At 43.7% G+C, this 15,064-nt stretch overlaps 1 protein-coding gene across 6 annotated transcripts in view; it reads left to right on the forward strand.

Moving 5' to 3' along the window:
- Window positions 1-15,064, forward strand: part of NTF4 (neurotrophin 4) — a 175,476-nt gene that overhangs the window by 94,467 nt on the left and 65,945 nt on the right. Inside the window, exon 2 of one of the 6 annotated variants that reach the window (XR_011022445.1) lies at window positions 1,129-1,523. The exons of the other annotated variants lie outside the window; for them this stretch is intronic. The gene's annotated coding sequence lies outside the window, so the exon portion shown is untranslated. Of the gene's footprint in view, window positions 1-1,128; window positions 1,524-15,064 lie in introns of those variants that run through there. 6 annotated transcript variants of the gene reach the window in all.

Consider the following 15,064-nt stretch of genomic DNA (forward strand, 5'->3'; position numbering starts at 1 on the left):
CATTCACCAGCTGTACAAGGTTGTAGGATGGATGACTAAACTTTTGACGGATAAAAGATATTTTGCAATGCGGACGTGGATGATGTTTCCGCATCACCGCCCGCCTCTCCACCATGCGTACATGTCTCAACACCTCATGCTGTGCACAGCCAGCCTATGGATTATCCATCTAATCACATAGTTATTTCTGTTTAGATGTGAGATTTCCTAGGAACCCGGGCAGATGTATTAACATATTCAGGGGCGTGCCTGGTACTAATTAGGACTGATAGGCAGGCCTGCATTTCTGGTGGATACTAAGCAGCATATAAGTCTGATCATTAGTGCAACATTCAGCTCTGACAGGGACTGTCATGTTGGCAGTTTGATTTTTGTTGTGATTGTGGGGTTTGATATTTTTCACTAGTTCACTGTATATATGTATATCTCCTGACGAAGCTCGATTTCAGGTAAAACATGTAGAGTGTGTGTGCGGTGTAGGGGGTGAAACACCCGTCTCACCTGCTGCTTGCTTTGATGTATGTAGGAACAATACCTATCCTGGGTCAGGTGTATGTACACCAGTTTTGAGTGTGAACGTGATATGGCGACAGCTCCTCTCTATTGTATATGTATGTGGGGTAGGAAATCAGGATAGTGTGAGGAAAGGATATAATTTGACAACTTGCCCCACTGCTACATACTCCTCTGTGTCCATATACGGGACACAGGAATGCACAGCACTGTGTCTACTTTATATGTGTGTAATACTGCCCTTACTTTCAATTAAACCTATCAATAGTGATATTTTAAGTGCATTTTAGGGGCCCCTCCCGAATGTGGGACACGTAATTGATGACTGATTGTAGGGGTGCCAACTTCATCGAGCCTGTGTATTCTCTCTCCCTGTGTCTGTGCATAGTACTGACATCACAAATACAGCAGCTCCGTGTAGACATAAACATAGGCAGCATTAATTGACAATGGGCAAAAAATTATGGAAAAAACTGTAGGATAGCATATATATTTTTTTTATAAATATATAATATAAACAGAAAGTATTGCTAATTGCTGTCCATATGTTTTCTATGTCTCTTTCCCCTTTAAAAAAATCTGATATTTTGTCACTATCCATTGCTTCTTTTTTAGTGGAAATTCTCTTCTCTGTGGAAATAAAAAGGAAAACCTCATAATGAACATCTGTCCTCAGTCTTACAAAATGGCCCTTGTTCCAGCACTTGACTTAAACCAGAGAACCTTCCTCCACTTCATCACCTTGTGAGGTTTCTGACATGTTCCAAAACTCATTCTTCTGATGTTCTCCGTGTCGCCAAGCACTGTCTTCTCTCAGGAAGCATGTTTCATGTTACAGAAGTTGGTGTGTTCAGAAGGGATGAGAGTGCAGGACGTGAGGTGTAGAGTTCTGGCCCTAAAGATATACTCTGGTCACAGCCATACAATCCCAGGAAAAAAACACATATATAAGTAGATGACTACTTGTTCTACTTACGTAACATATGTATTGTACTGTCCACTCTTTTATTTTAGTGGATTTTATATAGTACATAAAGAGAAAACTGCTCTTGGCATTTTCCATTTATATTCTCTTTGACTGAAGCTTATCCTGATGTCAGGATAAGCTTACTCTTTTTTTTCCCTCCTAGAAACTGCACTGTCATATCTAGCTTGCTTTGTAAACACATGTGAGGACAGCATATATCGTATTTTAGCAGCTCACTGTATTGCCCTCAGCCAATCAGTGAGGAGCAGGAATGTAGGAGGGGAGATGACAAGCTTCATTACCACGAGAGCCAGGCTGACTGAGATAATATTTATTACAGCAGAAAGATTTCTGATTAGATTGGAGTGCTTGCAATGCAGGGTTAAGGGGCCCATACACTGGTCGATTTCTTTGAAATGATCGATCGGCCGCAAATCGATGCATGATCGAACAGCTGATCAATTGATTTGCAGCCAATTTCAATCGATTTCAATCAATGTGATCTGTCTGACAGGATGGAAAAGCTAGGTCCCATAGATTTGCATTGGCTCTAATGGTGCAGTAATGCATTCATATCGATTTTCAATAGATTTCCAATAGATTTCACTCTGAAATCTATTGGAAATCTGTTCCTAGTGTGTGGCACACATCAGATAGATTCCTGTCAGATTCGACTTGACAGGCATCTGACAGAAATCTATATGATGGTCCCCCCCCCCCCCCCCCCATACATTACCTGTTCCGGCCGGCGTGAGTCCCCTGGTCCCAGCTGTCTTCTTCTCCGCACCGGGTTACAGACTGTTCCTGCAGCTACTAAACTTCCTGTCCAGGGGAAGTTTAAACAGTAGAGGGCGCTCTACTGTTTAAACTTCCTGCCTGGACAGGAAGTTCTGTGTAGCTGCAGCCGATCCGGAACCCAGCGCGGTAAAAAGACAGCGAGGACCAAGGGACTCGCGCTGGCCGGAACCTGGTAATGTATACCCGCTGTATTGCGTCGGTCATCGGGCATTCGAACGCCGCTATCGACGCACTCCCAATCGAGAGAAATCTTCCGCATGGAAGAGTCGACGGGAATCTACAGGAACGATCAATTTCGGACGGAAATCGATCATTCTGTCAGCGGTGCGCGCTGCGATTTCATAGCTGATTCGATCACTGTGATCGATTCAGCCATATATCGGCGGGAAAATCGTTAGGTGTATGGGCCCCTTAAGTGTATAACCACCTTTAGGATGCAGGTTGCAAAATAAATACAGAGCAATGAGTAAATGGAATTTGATTTTATGGCTGACAATCCCATTTTAAATATACTGTATAATCGGGAGTATAGCTTTCCTGTTCAGAACCCCCCCCTCCCCCCCCCCCCCCCCCCGAGATTTACCTCAACACGCTCATTGTGCTCTGGGCCTCACTGCTTGGCCAGGCTTTGTTTGGTATCGGCTGACCTGTAGTTCCCTGGTCCTTATAGTGTTTTTGCAGGTCAAAGAGTTTTTATTCCCAGCAACTCTTAAAAAGAACCTGTACTGAGTAAAAATATTTAAAATAAACACGAGGTAACTTCAAATGAACATTACATAGTTACCTTGCCATCAGTTCCTCTCAGAAGCTCACCGTTTTCTTCTGACAATAATCCCTTCCAGTTCTGACAATATTTTGTCAGATCTGAAATATATCAGTTGCTGTCAGTAAAATATCAGTTGCTGTCAGTTATAGCTGAGAGGAAAACTGATGTACCAGGTAATGTCCATGTTTCCCTATGGCTCAAGTGGGCAATGTTACAGTTTTACTGTGTGCTGACCAGAAAGATGGGGTAATGGCCATTTTCAAAATGGAGGACGGAAAATTCCCTTGATCACAGTGAACAACCAAGATGCGGGACAGGAGAAAGACACTGAGGAGTAGACTACATGGAAGGTAAGTATGACCTGTGTATGCTTATTTTGACTTTTAATTTTCAGTTCAGGTTTTCTTTAAGGCTGCCATACACTGGTCGATTGCCACCAGATCAACCAACACATAGATCCCTCTCTGATTGAATCTGATCAGAGAGGGATCTAATGGCTGCAGTGCCCATACACTGCAAACAGATTTTGAATCGATTTCAGCATGAAATCGATTCACGACCTGTGGAACTGCCACCTGCTCCCCTGGCCAGCCGCAAAACATTACCCGTCCACCGGTGCGAGTCCCAGGTCCCGCAGTCTCATTTCTTCCAACGTAGTCCATCTTCCCTTCCTGTTCTGTCACAAGCAGAAAGTTCAAACAGTAGAGCGCCCTTTACTGTTTAAACTTTGCTTTCTCACAGGACAGGAAGTGAAGAGAAGACGCCGGAAGAAGTGAGAGACTGCAGGGACACGGGGACTCACGCCGACCGGACAGGTGATGTATTGCTGCGTCAGTCACCGCCGCATCGAACGCCGCTAACGCCGCGCTCCTGACCCGCCGGCGATCAGGCAAAATTTTCCGCCTGGGCAGATTGACGGAATGGATCGATCTCGGATGGAAATCGGTCAATCGGTCCGCGTTTGCGTTATCGATTTCACAGGAAATTCGAACACTGCTTTTTATTGGCGGGAAATCGCGCTAGTGTATGGGCACCTTTATCTGAATTCTGAGAATTTTTAAAGGAAATTAGTCTGTCTGTATGTTTTTTGCATTTTAAATAGCAGTGGTGTAGCCAAGGAGCTCTGAACCCCAGTGTGAGTTTTATATTGGGCCCACCCATGCACTCTAGCCATAGCAATACATATAGAGCAGCAAAACCTGGCAGGGACATCCACAGTTTGTGGGAGGTGTAAGTAGGGGGAGGGGAAAAGTTTTTTAGCGATTGCCACTATTGAAAGCACATATAGAGGCGATCGTTACCAGCATGACATCAATGAAAAGCTAATATAGTGTTTGAAGAAGTGCCATTAGGAGACACCTCTGGTAATAAACTAAATCACTTGAGGGCTTAAAAAAAGAACAGACCACAAAACATTTTTCCTTTAAATAAAAATAATAGTGAGCCTCAGGTACAGTGAATAGTAAATATCTGATTATTCTGATTGTAGAACCGTTTCTTATCCAACAACCTCAGATTTCCTCTTATCTGGTACTAAGAGATGTTAGGGCTTGTAATGAGAGCACTGATTGGTTGCTGGGAGTGGAGTGCTGAAGGTGTTCTAGAATCAGACCTTGCCCCAGAATAGATTTTGGTAATACAGATGTGCCCCACTGACTCGCAGTGTGGTTTTACCAATGATCTGCTGTAAAATGCAGCCAGATCTCGATATGACTGGACTGAAGGAAGAAATCATCAACACTCTCCTTTGAGGCCTCTTTCACAGTGCGACGTTAAAGTCGCACGTTAGAAAATGTTCCAACGCAGACTAACGCACAGCAATACAAAGTCTGTGCAACATTCACAGTACACCCTTGCGTTGTGTGTAACGTGTAGGAATATTTAGAAAGTGCTGCATGCTGTGCGTTTAGCAATACATTTGCTGCGTTATGTGTGTTGCACATGCTCAGTAAGGTTTTTGTGTTTTTAAAAAAATGTAACGCATGCGCCATGAGTATGCAACGAAAACGGCGCACCAAGAGACACATAACGCTATGCAAAATAACGTCCAATTTTATAACCTACATGCGCTGAGTTAGGGGCACGTTGTGCGACTTTAACGTCGCATCAAACGCAACGTCCCACTGTGAAAGAGGCCTGAGAGTTGAGTTACTGAGACCTCCCTGGAGGCCCGGCGGTCTACGATTACAGCCACACATGAAAACTATGTCTGCCTATCAAATCTCTGCAGAGCTTGCCTATGTGGTTGGACATGCTTTGCATACCAGTGTGTGCATACCTCACATATGGAGAAAATGAGGTGAGAAAGGTGACATAGTTTTTCTCAAGGCCTTAAAATGTCTTCACATCTTCTGCAGGACTGAGCCCATAAGGATATTGACAAGGCTTAAAGGATAATCATACTGATAGCATAGACATATGAAAATCCTAGTTCAGTATGATAGTAAATTTGCATTAGCAAATGCTCAACGTTTTGGACATTGCACATCAGTTTTTCCTGCAATAAATAATTTTAGAAAACCTAGTTGACTCCTCTAGCTGCATTTCCTGTTGAGATGACAGAGCAGTGTTGTTGTAGCTATCCAGACTATCCAGACTCCTCCCCCTATCCCATCTTAGGTCATGTGGGATAGTCATAAAGTAGCTGGAAGCGGGCAGTCATTTATTATAAATACTTGTTCAGGTTTGTTTATACATGATTTATCATTTTCTAAAGGGAACCTTAAGTGACATGATGAGATAGACATGTGTATGTACAGTGCAAGGCACACAAATAAATATGCTGTGATGCTTTTCTTCTTTCTCTGCCTAAAAGGGTTAATATTCTACTATGCAACTAAAAAAAAAGGTCAATAGTTCATATTTTTGAGCACTCTGAGTCACAGAGACAGACTGTCACATTCAGCTGAGACAAAAGAAAAAGAAATTTGCCTTTTTAAGTTTTTAAACATAACTTAAAACCGTAGGTGTAACGATCTGTTCAGCTCTCTGCACAGGCAGACAGCTGTTTGACCATTCCTTAAGTCTGAGGGCTGCAGGTCTCTGGAAAAGAGACCTGTCTTCACTTTGCAAGTTTCAGACCTGCTCTGCTGCTGAGGAATTTGCATATATTTGTTATGCAGATTGCCTAGCTGCCTCCTTTGAAGGCTGGCAGTATAAATACTGTGTTCTACCAGAATCCCTTGCTGGTCATTTTCATGGTTTGTTACTGATAAACTCTCCTAGTGTATCAGCCTTGTTTGTTAAAGTTTATCTGTTTTGCCTGTGTTGTCTCTCTGCTGCGATTGTCCTGTCGCCAGCGGCGGTCGACAGGAAATCGTTCTGTCTGTCTGGGAGTGTAGGCCAGAGCTGCGGTTGCTACTGGCTGCTCCATCTGTCTGGATTGCATTAGCCCTAATGGTAGTGGCAGTGCTTCCTTCTGTGTCTCAATTGCCTTGTCACCAGCGGCGGTCAACAGGGAATCGTTCTGTCTGTCTGGGAGTGTAGGCCAGAGCTGCAGTTGGTACTGGCTGCTCCATCTGTCTGGATCGCACTTGCCCTAATGGTAGTGGCAGTGCCTCCTTCTGTATCTCTGCCTTAGGGGTGCTAACCAGAGCAGCGGTTGCTACTGGTAGCCCCTTCTGTTTATCTGCCTGGATCGCACTTGCCCTAGTGGTAGTGGCAGTGCCTGCTTCTGTATCTCTGCCTTAGGGGTGCGAGCCAGAGCAGCGGTTGCTACTGGCAGCCCCATCTGTCTGTCTGTCTGTCTTGTCTGATACGAACGCTTGCTGTAGGCTCGGTGAGGTATCCGTTTAGCAAGCGTTCGCGTTCTGTGTGTCATTGGTTAGTTAGGGTGGTACACTTATCACTGGGTGCTTAACGCGCGGTGATCGTGCTGAAACGTGTTCACTGTTGCGAATGAGTGCGGTGTTCGCATTTAGTTAGCGTTTGTTATTTTCCTTATTGTTCTTGTTTGCTGTGCCTTTGATACTCTCGTGCTCTGTCTAATTCGATCTTGTGTCTGTTTGCAATCGCCAGTGTTTGCGATTGCGTTCTTGCTTTGTTTCTGCTGATGTGTGTTCACCGTCGCAGGGTGGCGACTAGATTGGTGGACACACATTCATCCTGTCTCTGTGCTCTCTCTCTCTTTGAGGGCTATCGTGCCCTACTTTGCCTTTATCGGGACAATTCCCATCTGGCATCTGTGGCCGTCCAGAGGCTGTGCTCATCTGCACTCCACAGCCCCATCTGCCGGTGGGAATTGCCCTCTACTGGTGCATTGCACCCAAGCTGGGTTCTATCTAATTATATGCTTGTGGAGGATTTCCGCTGTGTCAGCGCGCATCTTGTGCACTGACCATGGAAATAAAAACCGTAGGGTATCCAAAAGTCATTTTTTTAGGAGTAGGAGGATAGATACAATTGTTTATTTCTTCACTTTGTTTTCACTTAAAGGGACTCCGAGCTCTAATTAAAATCAAAATCTGAATTTACCTAGGGCTTTCTCCAGCCCACTGTAGGTCGGGAGGTCCCTCGACGTCCATCTGGCTCTTCTCCCAGGGCCAGGTCAGAAATGGCTCCCCGGCGGCTCCCGGCGACACTGGGCCCGAGTGTCAGGCTCCTCTTCCTAAAAGGTGACGTCAGTCGTCACCACGCCGGCCACCTTGCGTCATCACGCCAGCCGGCGTGAGAGTACTGCGCTTGCGTGGTTTAATCACGCATGCGCCGTACTTCAGATTTTAATTTCTAATTAGAGCTCGGAGTCCCTTTAAGTATCACTTTAACTTTTAAGGACCAGAGGCTTTTTTTCTTTTTTCACTTCCCGATCACTGTGGTTTGTTCACAGTGATCAGGAGGTCAAGAGCCAATAAAAGCGGCGTAGTTTTATCTATGATCGGGCCCTTGGCAGGCTTTCTTGTGCCATATGAGTTGTTATGTAAATGCTTGTGATGGCCCAATGTAAACCCTGCACTGGGGCCCAAAGCTCCTTAGCTATGCCACTGCTTTCTACAAAAAAGTATAGCTTTTTTTCTGTTGTAAATCTATGGGGCCTGTTTATAATGGTGGCCACTTTTTGACCTCCTGTATGTACCAGCAATCTTTGCCCGCTTCTGGCAATGTATGCTGGGATATCTGATTAGGCCATTTTTTAACACATGGGAATATGGGCTTGGACTTTGAATTACTTTGAATAAATGGTTCACAAAGCCTAGCCACAAGGGGTGTAATCCTGCTCTGAATATCCTTGGAATGCACTGCAAGTGTCAACTGTTTCATATCTGAGCAGCTTCTTTTTTCCTTTGAAAAGTAAACTTTGAGGTCTTAGAGTCATGAAAGGCTTCCCCATATGTATCTGTGTGTGATGAATGATATATTTAATATGGATTGCACCAGTGAGGTCATGCTTCTGTAACACTATCACTCTGTGTTTCAGGGTCATACACCCAGGTTGTGTTAATTTGCCCCCCAGGTATATACTCTTACTTTTGATCGGGGCTTGGTTTTGCACGTGATAGTGTTTCAAAGAGAGACCTGCACATGTCATTGAAGAAACAGTTTACTTTTTAATATTTATGTAATATACAGATGACTAGCCAAAGGAAAAACAAATACCTATATATTCTTTAATATATTTCCATTCAAAGGGCCTGGATGCTCAAATATTTAAATGGTTCAAGTCTTAAAGGACAACTGAAGTGAGAGGGATATGGTGGCTGCCATGCCATATCTATTTCCTTTTAATCAATACTAGTTGCCTGGCTATCCTGTTGATCCTCTGCCTCTAATGCTGGGCATAGACGGGTCGTTTTTCCCTTATCAACTTGATAAGGAGCGCCCGCGGGGGCGAGCGGGAATCGATCCTCCCGCCCGCGGGGATGAGCGGGGACGCACGGGGACGTGGCGGGAGTCAATCCGGCAGCTAATCGAGCCTCCGGGTTGATTTGTGTATGCCCAGCATTATACTTTTAGCCATAGACCCTGAACAAGCATATGCAGATCAGGTGTTTCTGACATGTTTGTCAAATCTGACAAGATTAGCTGCATGCTTGTTTCTGGTGTTATTCAGACACTACTGCAGCCAAATATACCCGCAGGGTAAAAGGAAATAAATATGGCAGCCTCCATATCCTTCTCACTTCAGTTGTCCTTTAAGATACAAGCATGTCACTGCTGTACTTTAATGTACATATTGACTAGCCTGTACTCTTGTAATAAATAATTGATGGAACGTAGACTGCACAGTAGTGACAAGCAGAGATGGTCAGTACACAAACGTTACTGTATTGTTGACAATGAAATATACATTATTATTGCCATTAATTAAATGATCCACGCTCTGCTGCTTTCTTTATTATTTGTATCCACAGTCTGTTCATTGAAAGGCTTTGTTCACATCTAAAATCGAAATCGCAAACACAAGCGTTTTGTGTGCGTTTTTCTTAGTGCCTCCATGCTTTTCTAACCGCTTTTTCAGAGCGATTTTTTAATTCACTCTGTGACGCAAGTCAGGAATTCAACTCTTTGACCCGGAAAAGAATAAACACAATGTATTTATTTTTTAAAAACGCGAATGTAATCGATGCACAAAGTGATTTTGTGAGCATTTTGCGTTTTCCCTATATCTTCCATTGAGGCAAAATTGCCCCATAAATGGTCCAGGCAGCGCTTTGCTGAGCGGATCAGACACGAACCGCTCAGATGTGAACTCTCTCATATGGAGTCATTGCACAAACGCTTTTAGGGCGATTTTGAAAATCGCCTGCGCTTGAAAAAAGGCCGAAAACACCCTCGATGTGATCAAACCCTCAGAGGGGCCTGTTACCCAATACAAACAATTAATTTAAAATGAATTTCAATAATTTAATTTAAAATTAATGAATTAATTTAAAATTTGTTAAACTAATTCAAACTTCTAATTTAAAGAATTAACTAATCCAAAACTAAGCATTCAAAAATGATTCACATGCAATGAACAAACTTTCTATATTTCAAATTATGATATATTACACACAATAAAAGAAATTAGTCTTAATAGGGCTGTTCTATAATTAGAATGTTCTACAATTAGGAATTGTAAATATAATTTTGCCTTCTATAAACCAGAAGGTATTTGCGATCATTCTGCAACTGTGAATTCCCAGGATGCATCACTCCTGAATATGCAAATTATCTGTTTATTCCCCTGAAGCCAGGCTTACATCCAGAACCGCTAGTGTATAGTGAGCCTGTAGCTTTAAAATTTACAGAGCCACATCAGCCCAACTTGCAGACAGCCTGTTTGGACTTTTTGATCCTCATCAGTGCATGGCATGAATTGATATGGCTCTATGGGATAGAGCTTAGACCAGTACTAAGTAATACCCAGACCGATCTTGGTTTCCCAGAACCACTAGGAAAGTATAGGGTGCTAAAAGAGACCGTAAAGCCCCCTACTAAAAGGCAATGATAGACACAAAATGTTATTCAGCATTGCTGCTTAGTAAGAAAGCTTTTCTTTTAGCCCCATATATTTTCCTAGTGGTTTTAGGTCACTAGATATCTGGATATTCTGTAGAAATTCTAAAAACCCATACCCACTATGTGATTTTTTTTCCGATGACTGGTGACAGTTTTTGAGTGATGAGCAATCATTTCCACGATCTCGCGACGTGGGTACAGGCGAGCAATGTTTGGCAACACGCGGCGATAAGGACCGTTACGACGGATTGTATCTTTAGGATCCCCGACCACTCCCGCACAAAGGCCTGTGATCGCTTGACTTCCCATTCACGCCGTCATGTGCCATCGCGTGACATCTCATGTTCCCGCGGGTAGGAAGATGGATCTGGAAACCTCGTTCATCGGGAGTTGTTGCAGTGAGGTTTAGGGATGATCGGAAAAGTGCAATTTCCATTTCAGCGGAATTCCGTAATTCCGTAACAGTTACATTCCGTCGGAATTTTGTGGAATTCTGCGTTCTGACGGAAAAATTTTAGTAATCACAATTGAAACCTCGTTTTTTGATAAATCGTAGGCCATGGGACCTACTGGGTATTCCACCGGTCTTTTTTTTTTTTTTTTCAGCAGGAGTTGTTGCGTAAGCCATGGGACCTAGAGGTGGTTCCACGGCGGTCATTACAATTTTGGTTTGGAGCAGCAGGAGTTGTCGCGTAGGCTTTGGGACCTAGAGGTGGTTCCACAGCGGTCTTTACAATTACAATTGGTGCTGAAATAATTCTGATTTTCATGCAGAAATCCTGTTGGTTGGTTTTTGTTAAGCATCTAATTGGTGCTGAAAATCCGATTTTCATGCAGAAATCTTGTTGTTTTCACTTTAAGCTTCTTCTAGGGTCTTCCTTGTGATTAGCTGTAAAAAAAATCCACATTCCGACGGAATTACGCATAGTAATTCCGGAAATCCGTCAGAACGGTATAGCAATGGAACGGAATCGCCAATTTCCGACCGGAATTGCAGAAAATGGAATTCCACGGAATGTGGTGAGCATCCCTAGTGAGGTTCCCCAATCCATTTTCAGGTGTGTATTGAGCTTAAAGTGGACCTGAACTCTTGCACAGGGCAGAAGGCAAACAGAGAAATGCACTTTGTATGTATTTAGAGCGTTTAGCCTGTCTAATTCCCCCTCATCTGTGACTAGACAAGTTGAAATTTGATCCCTCAGCTGTGTCCGCTGACTGCCACGGCAGAGAGTTAATTGGTAAACACAGGATGTTAACAATATGTCTGCTTCCACAAAAGTAGACACACTGCAGATTTATTGCACAATTTGTATCAGCTGTAACAAAGAAATCTTTTTCTTTAAAGGTTATTGTGCTGTTGCTTATCTTTAAGGGCTCTTTCACAGTGCGACATTAAAGTCGCATGTTACATCAACATGTAACGCACAATAACTTACAGCAATGAAAAATCAATGGGCACAGTGCAGACGTTGCGTTGGTGTCTAACGCTGCACGTTAAATGAAAGTGCTGCATGCTATGCGTTATACACATTTTTAGCTGCGTTAGACTGTTTGCACATGCTCAGTAATGTTTTCTTTTTTTTTTTAACGCATGCGCCGTTTTTCGTTCTATCACTGTGCGACGAAAACAGCGCACCAAACGCAGGGCTAAATAACGTCCAAGTTATACTTTCAATTCGGGGCACGTTATGCTACCTTAACGTCGCATCAAACGCAACGTCTTACTGTGTAAGAGGCCTAAGAGCAGAGAGGAAGTCCTGAGTTCAGTTCTGCTTTATGTGCCCCTTTTTGTCAGCAGAAACACCAAGGGGAGCATGGCATTGCCCAGAGCAGTGCCCTCTAGTTTCACGGAGCATCAGAGACACAGCAGTCAGCGACAGGAATTGCCTGGATGCTGCCTGGCCCCTTTACACCAGGAGGTATTGTCAGCAATTACACAGCCTGTCAGGGACTCTTCTTGTGTTACCACATTGTGATACCTGCTGAAAAACGTCCCGAAACCAGAATGCCAGCTGAGAGAGAGAGCGTACTTTAGTCAGTAATTGTCTGCTGACATTTCATCAACCCTTTCTGATCGTAATTACCCCTTTTTTTGAAGTTTATCATCGCTCGGTAGAAGGAAGACGTTTAAATGCTTCTATATTATGGTCTGATTTCCTCTGGGGGGATAAAAGACTTTCCCATTCATTTTCTGTCTGGGGCTGAAACAAGTTCTTGGCCCATGTAACTCAGCCTGGCAAAGCCTGCTGGCACCACATTCAAGTTCCAGCAGTGTGTTAGCTTTGTGAATAAAGATTATTAAGTGGATTAATGGGATATGATTACATATAAAACACGCCTTTGGTCATAATGATTCCAGTTTTATGTTTTGTACAATGAAAGAGATTCTTAAAATGACTTTGCTTGTAAATGGATGACTTATTTTTTTTCTTATTGCTCTGAGCCGAGGGACATGAATTGAACAGAAAGTGAAATCCGTCATTTGTGGAAACGAAATGAGATTTGTGTGACAAATTAACATGGGACATAACCCGCCAGATGGGTCTTCTGACTTTCTGGAACGTTTTTCTGAAATTTTTAATAATGTTATTAGTGTTTTAGAATTAAAAATCCTTAAAGAGAAACTCCAACCTAGAATTGAACTTTATCCCAATCAGTAGCTGATACCCCCTTTTACATGAGAAATATAATGATTTTCACAAACAGACCATCAGGGGGCGCTGTATGACTGATTTTGTGCTGAAACCCCTCCCACAAGAAGCTCTGAGTACTGCGGTACTCTGGGCAAACTGCCACAATGTAACAATGTTCACAGACAGGAATTAGCTGTTTACAGCTGTCTCTAACAGCCAGAACAGCTAGGAGCAGCTACATAACCTGCCCACAGTAAAAATGTCACCATGTAATACATCTCAGAATGTGAATCTGGGAGAGGAAAGATTTTACAATGAGCAAACAGTGACTAAATCATTTATCCATAATTATGGTAAAAAATGAAGCACTTTTTTTACTACATTATTTTCACTGGAGTTCCTCTTTAAATCTTTGCAATCCTGTGTCGGCATTTTCCAGTTCAGGCCCAATTTCGGCAATAGTACAACGCAGGAAAGCATGGCCGCTGCTAGGGGAACTGTTGCCAGATGTTGTCTGGTATGACGTCAGCCCCATTAGATCAAAGTGTCCCATGCCCCGCCGCTGTGCCAGGTATTTACTGTAAATATTAGATGGGCACATTTGGGCCCCCAGCTAGGGGCGCCGTTTCCAGATGTAGCTCCACTACTGTGCGTAAGCTGGCAGTGCCTCTCTGCTGAAGCCAGGTCACCTCTTTGCTCTAGTGCATGGCTGGGCAAACTTTATGTAGGCCGCAGGCTGCGTACTGCTTTTTTCTCCTCTTTTCCTCCCTCCCTTCTTTCCTGCAGAGTTGCGAGTGGGCTTAAGTGAGATGGTTAACTCACCTAATAGCTGCTGCCAGAGTCAGATCTCCGTGGCCACAGCTGCATCGTGTCACACTCCGTCAGTATGTGCCAGTGTGTAACACCCTGGTACATACTGACAGTGTGTCACATGATGCCACTGTTGCCATGGAGACCCGATGCTGGAAGCGGTGATTTGGTTAGGTAACCCTCTCGCAACTCTGCAGGGAGAGAGGGAGGAGAGTAATCCGACCACCCAGTGGTGGACCAGATTCACAGCTTATGCGGCTCGGAAATGGCCAAAAGGCCATCGTTTGCCCAGCGCTGCTCTAGTGCGAGGAGGTCCCACACACACTGGAAAAAAAGTAAGTATTGGAGGGAGACATAGGTGATCGCGGAAATGGACTGCAAAGGGTTAACCCTCTCTTGTGGGCTGACCTGATACATTGGCTTGGATTAATTTACTTTGGTAGTGGGTGCAGCTGTGTATCTACTGCCCATGATGTTCTCCAGGTGATGTCCTCTTGGGGGCTGAAGTGGAGTGGAAGAGCCACTATTATGCTGCATCACAGTTGGGAAATAGCCAGTGAGGGACGGTGCTTCCTCAAGCTCAAACTGGGAAATTTCCCAGGGATCCAGGCTCTTTAAAGACCCTACAAGTCAGGAGGTCACAAATTACTGTCAGTATGGTATGAAAATGTAAAGGGCTCCACAATAATTTTTGCCCAAAGCCCCATTTTACCTAAAACCGTCCCTGGCCACAGCCAGAATGACGCATGTGGTGGCTTTGCAACAGCACTGCAAGGAAATCTGGCCCAGATGCTGCCTGCATTGTTGTCTAACTGCATACGTGTGTGCTAAGAAATTCAGCTCCTTGAGGTGACGGTGGTGGAGTAGAGGTTGCAGGGAACACTTACTGCCCAGCCTGCTTTGCCAGCCCTGTTAATTGGCCCTAAGTCTTCTGCTTAGAACAGGCAAACAACATGCTACTTTTAAATTATTTATTTTTTGGAGTCTTGACGTGTATTCTGGTGTACCTCTTGTGTTTTTTTGTATATTTGATTACTTTAAGCATTCTCAGCGTAATTTGCCTTCTTAAAGCAGAAGGTATTTGCAACTATTCAGCTTTAAAGTAAATCTGAAATCTCAGAGTAAAAAGATTTTATACTC

Source organism: Hyperolius riggenbachi, chromosome 6 (genome assembly GCF_040937935.1).
Source record: "Hyperolius riggenbachi isolate aHypRig1 chromosome 6, aHypRig1.pri, whole genome shotgun sequence".
Classification (NCBI taxonomy): domain Eukaryota; kingdom Metazoa; phylum Chordata; class Amphibia; order Anura; family Hyperoliidae; genus Hyperolius; species Hyperolius riggenbachi.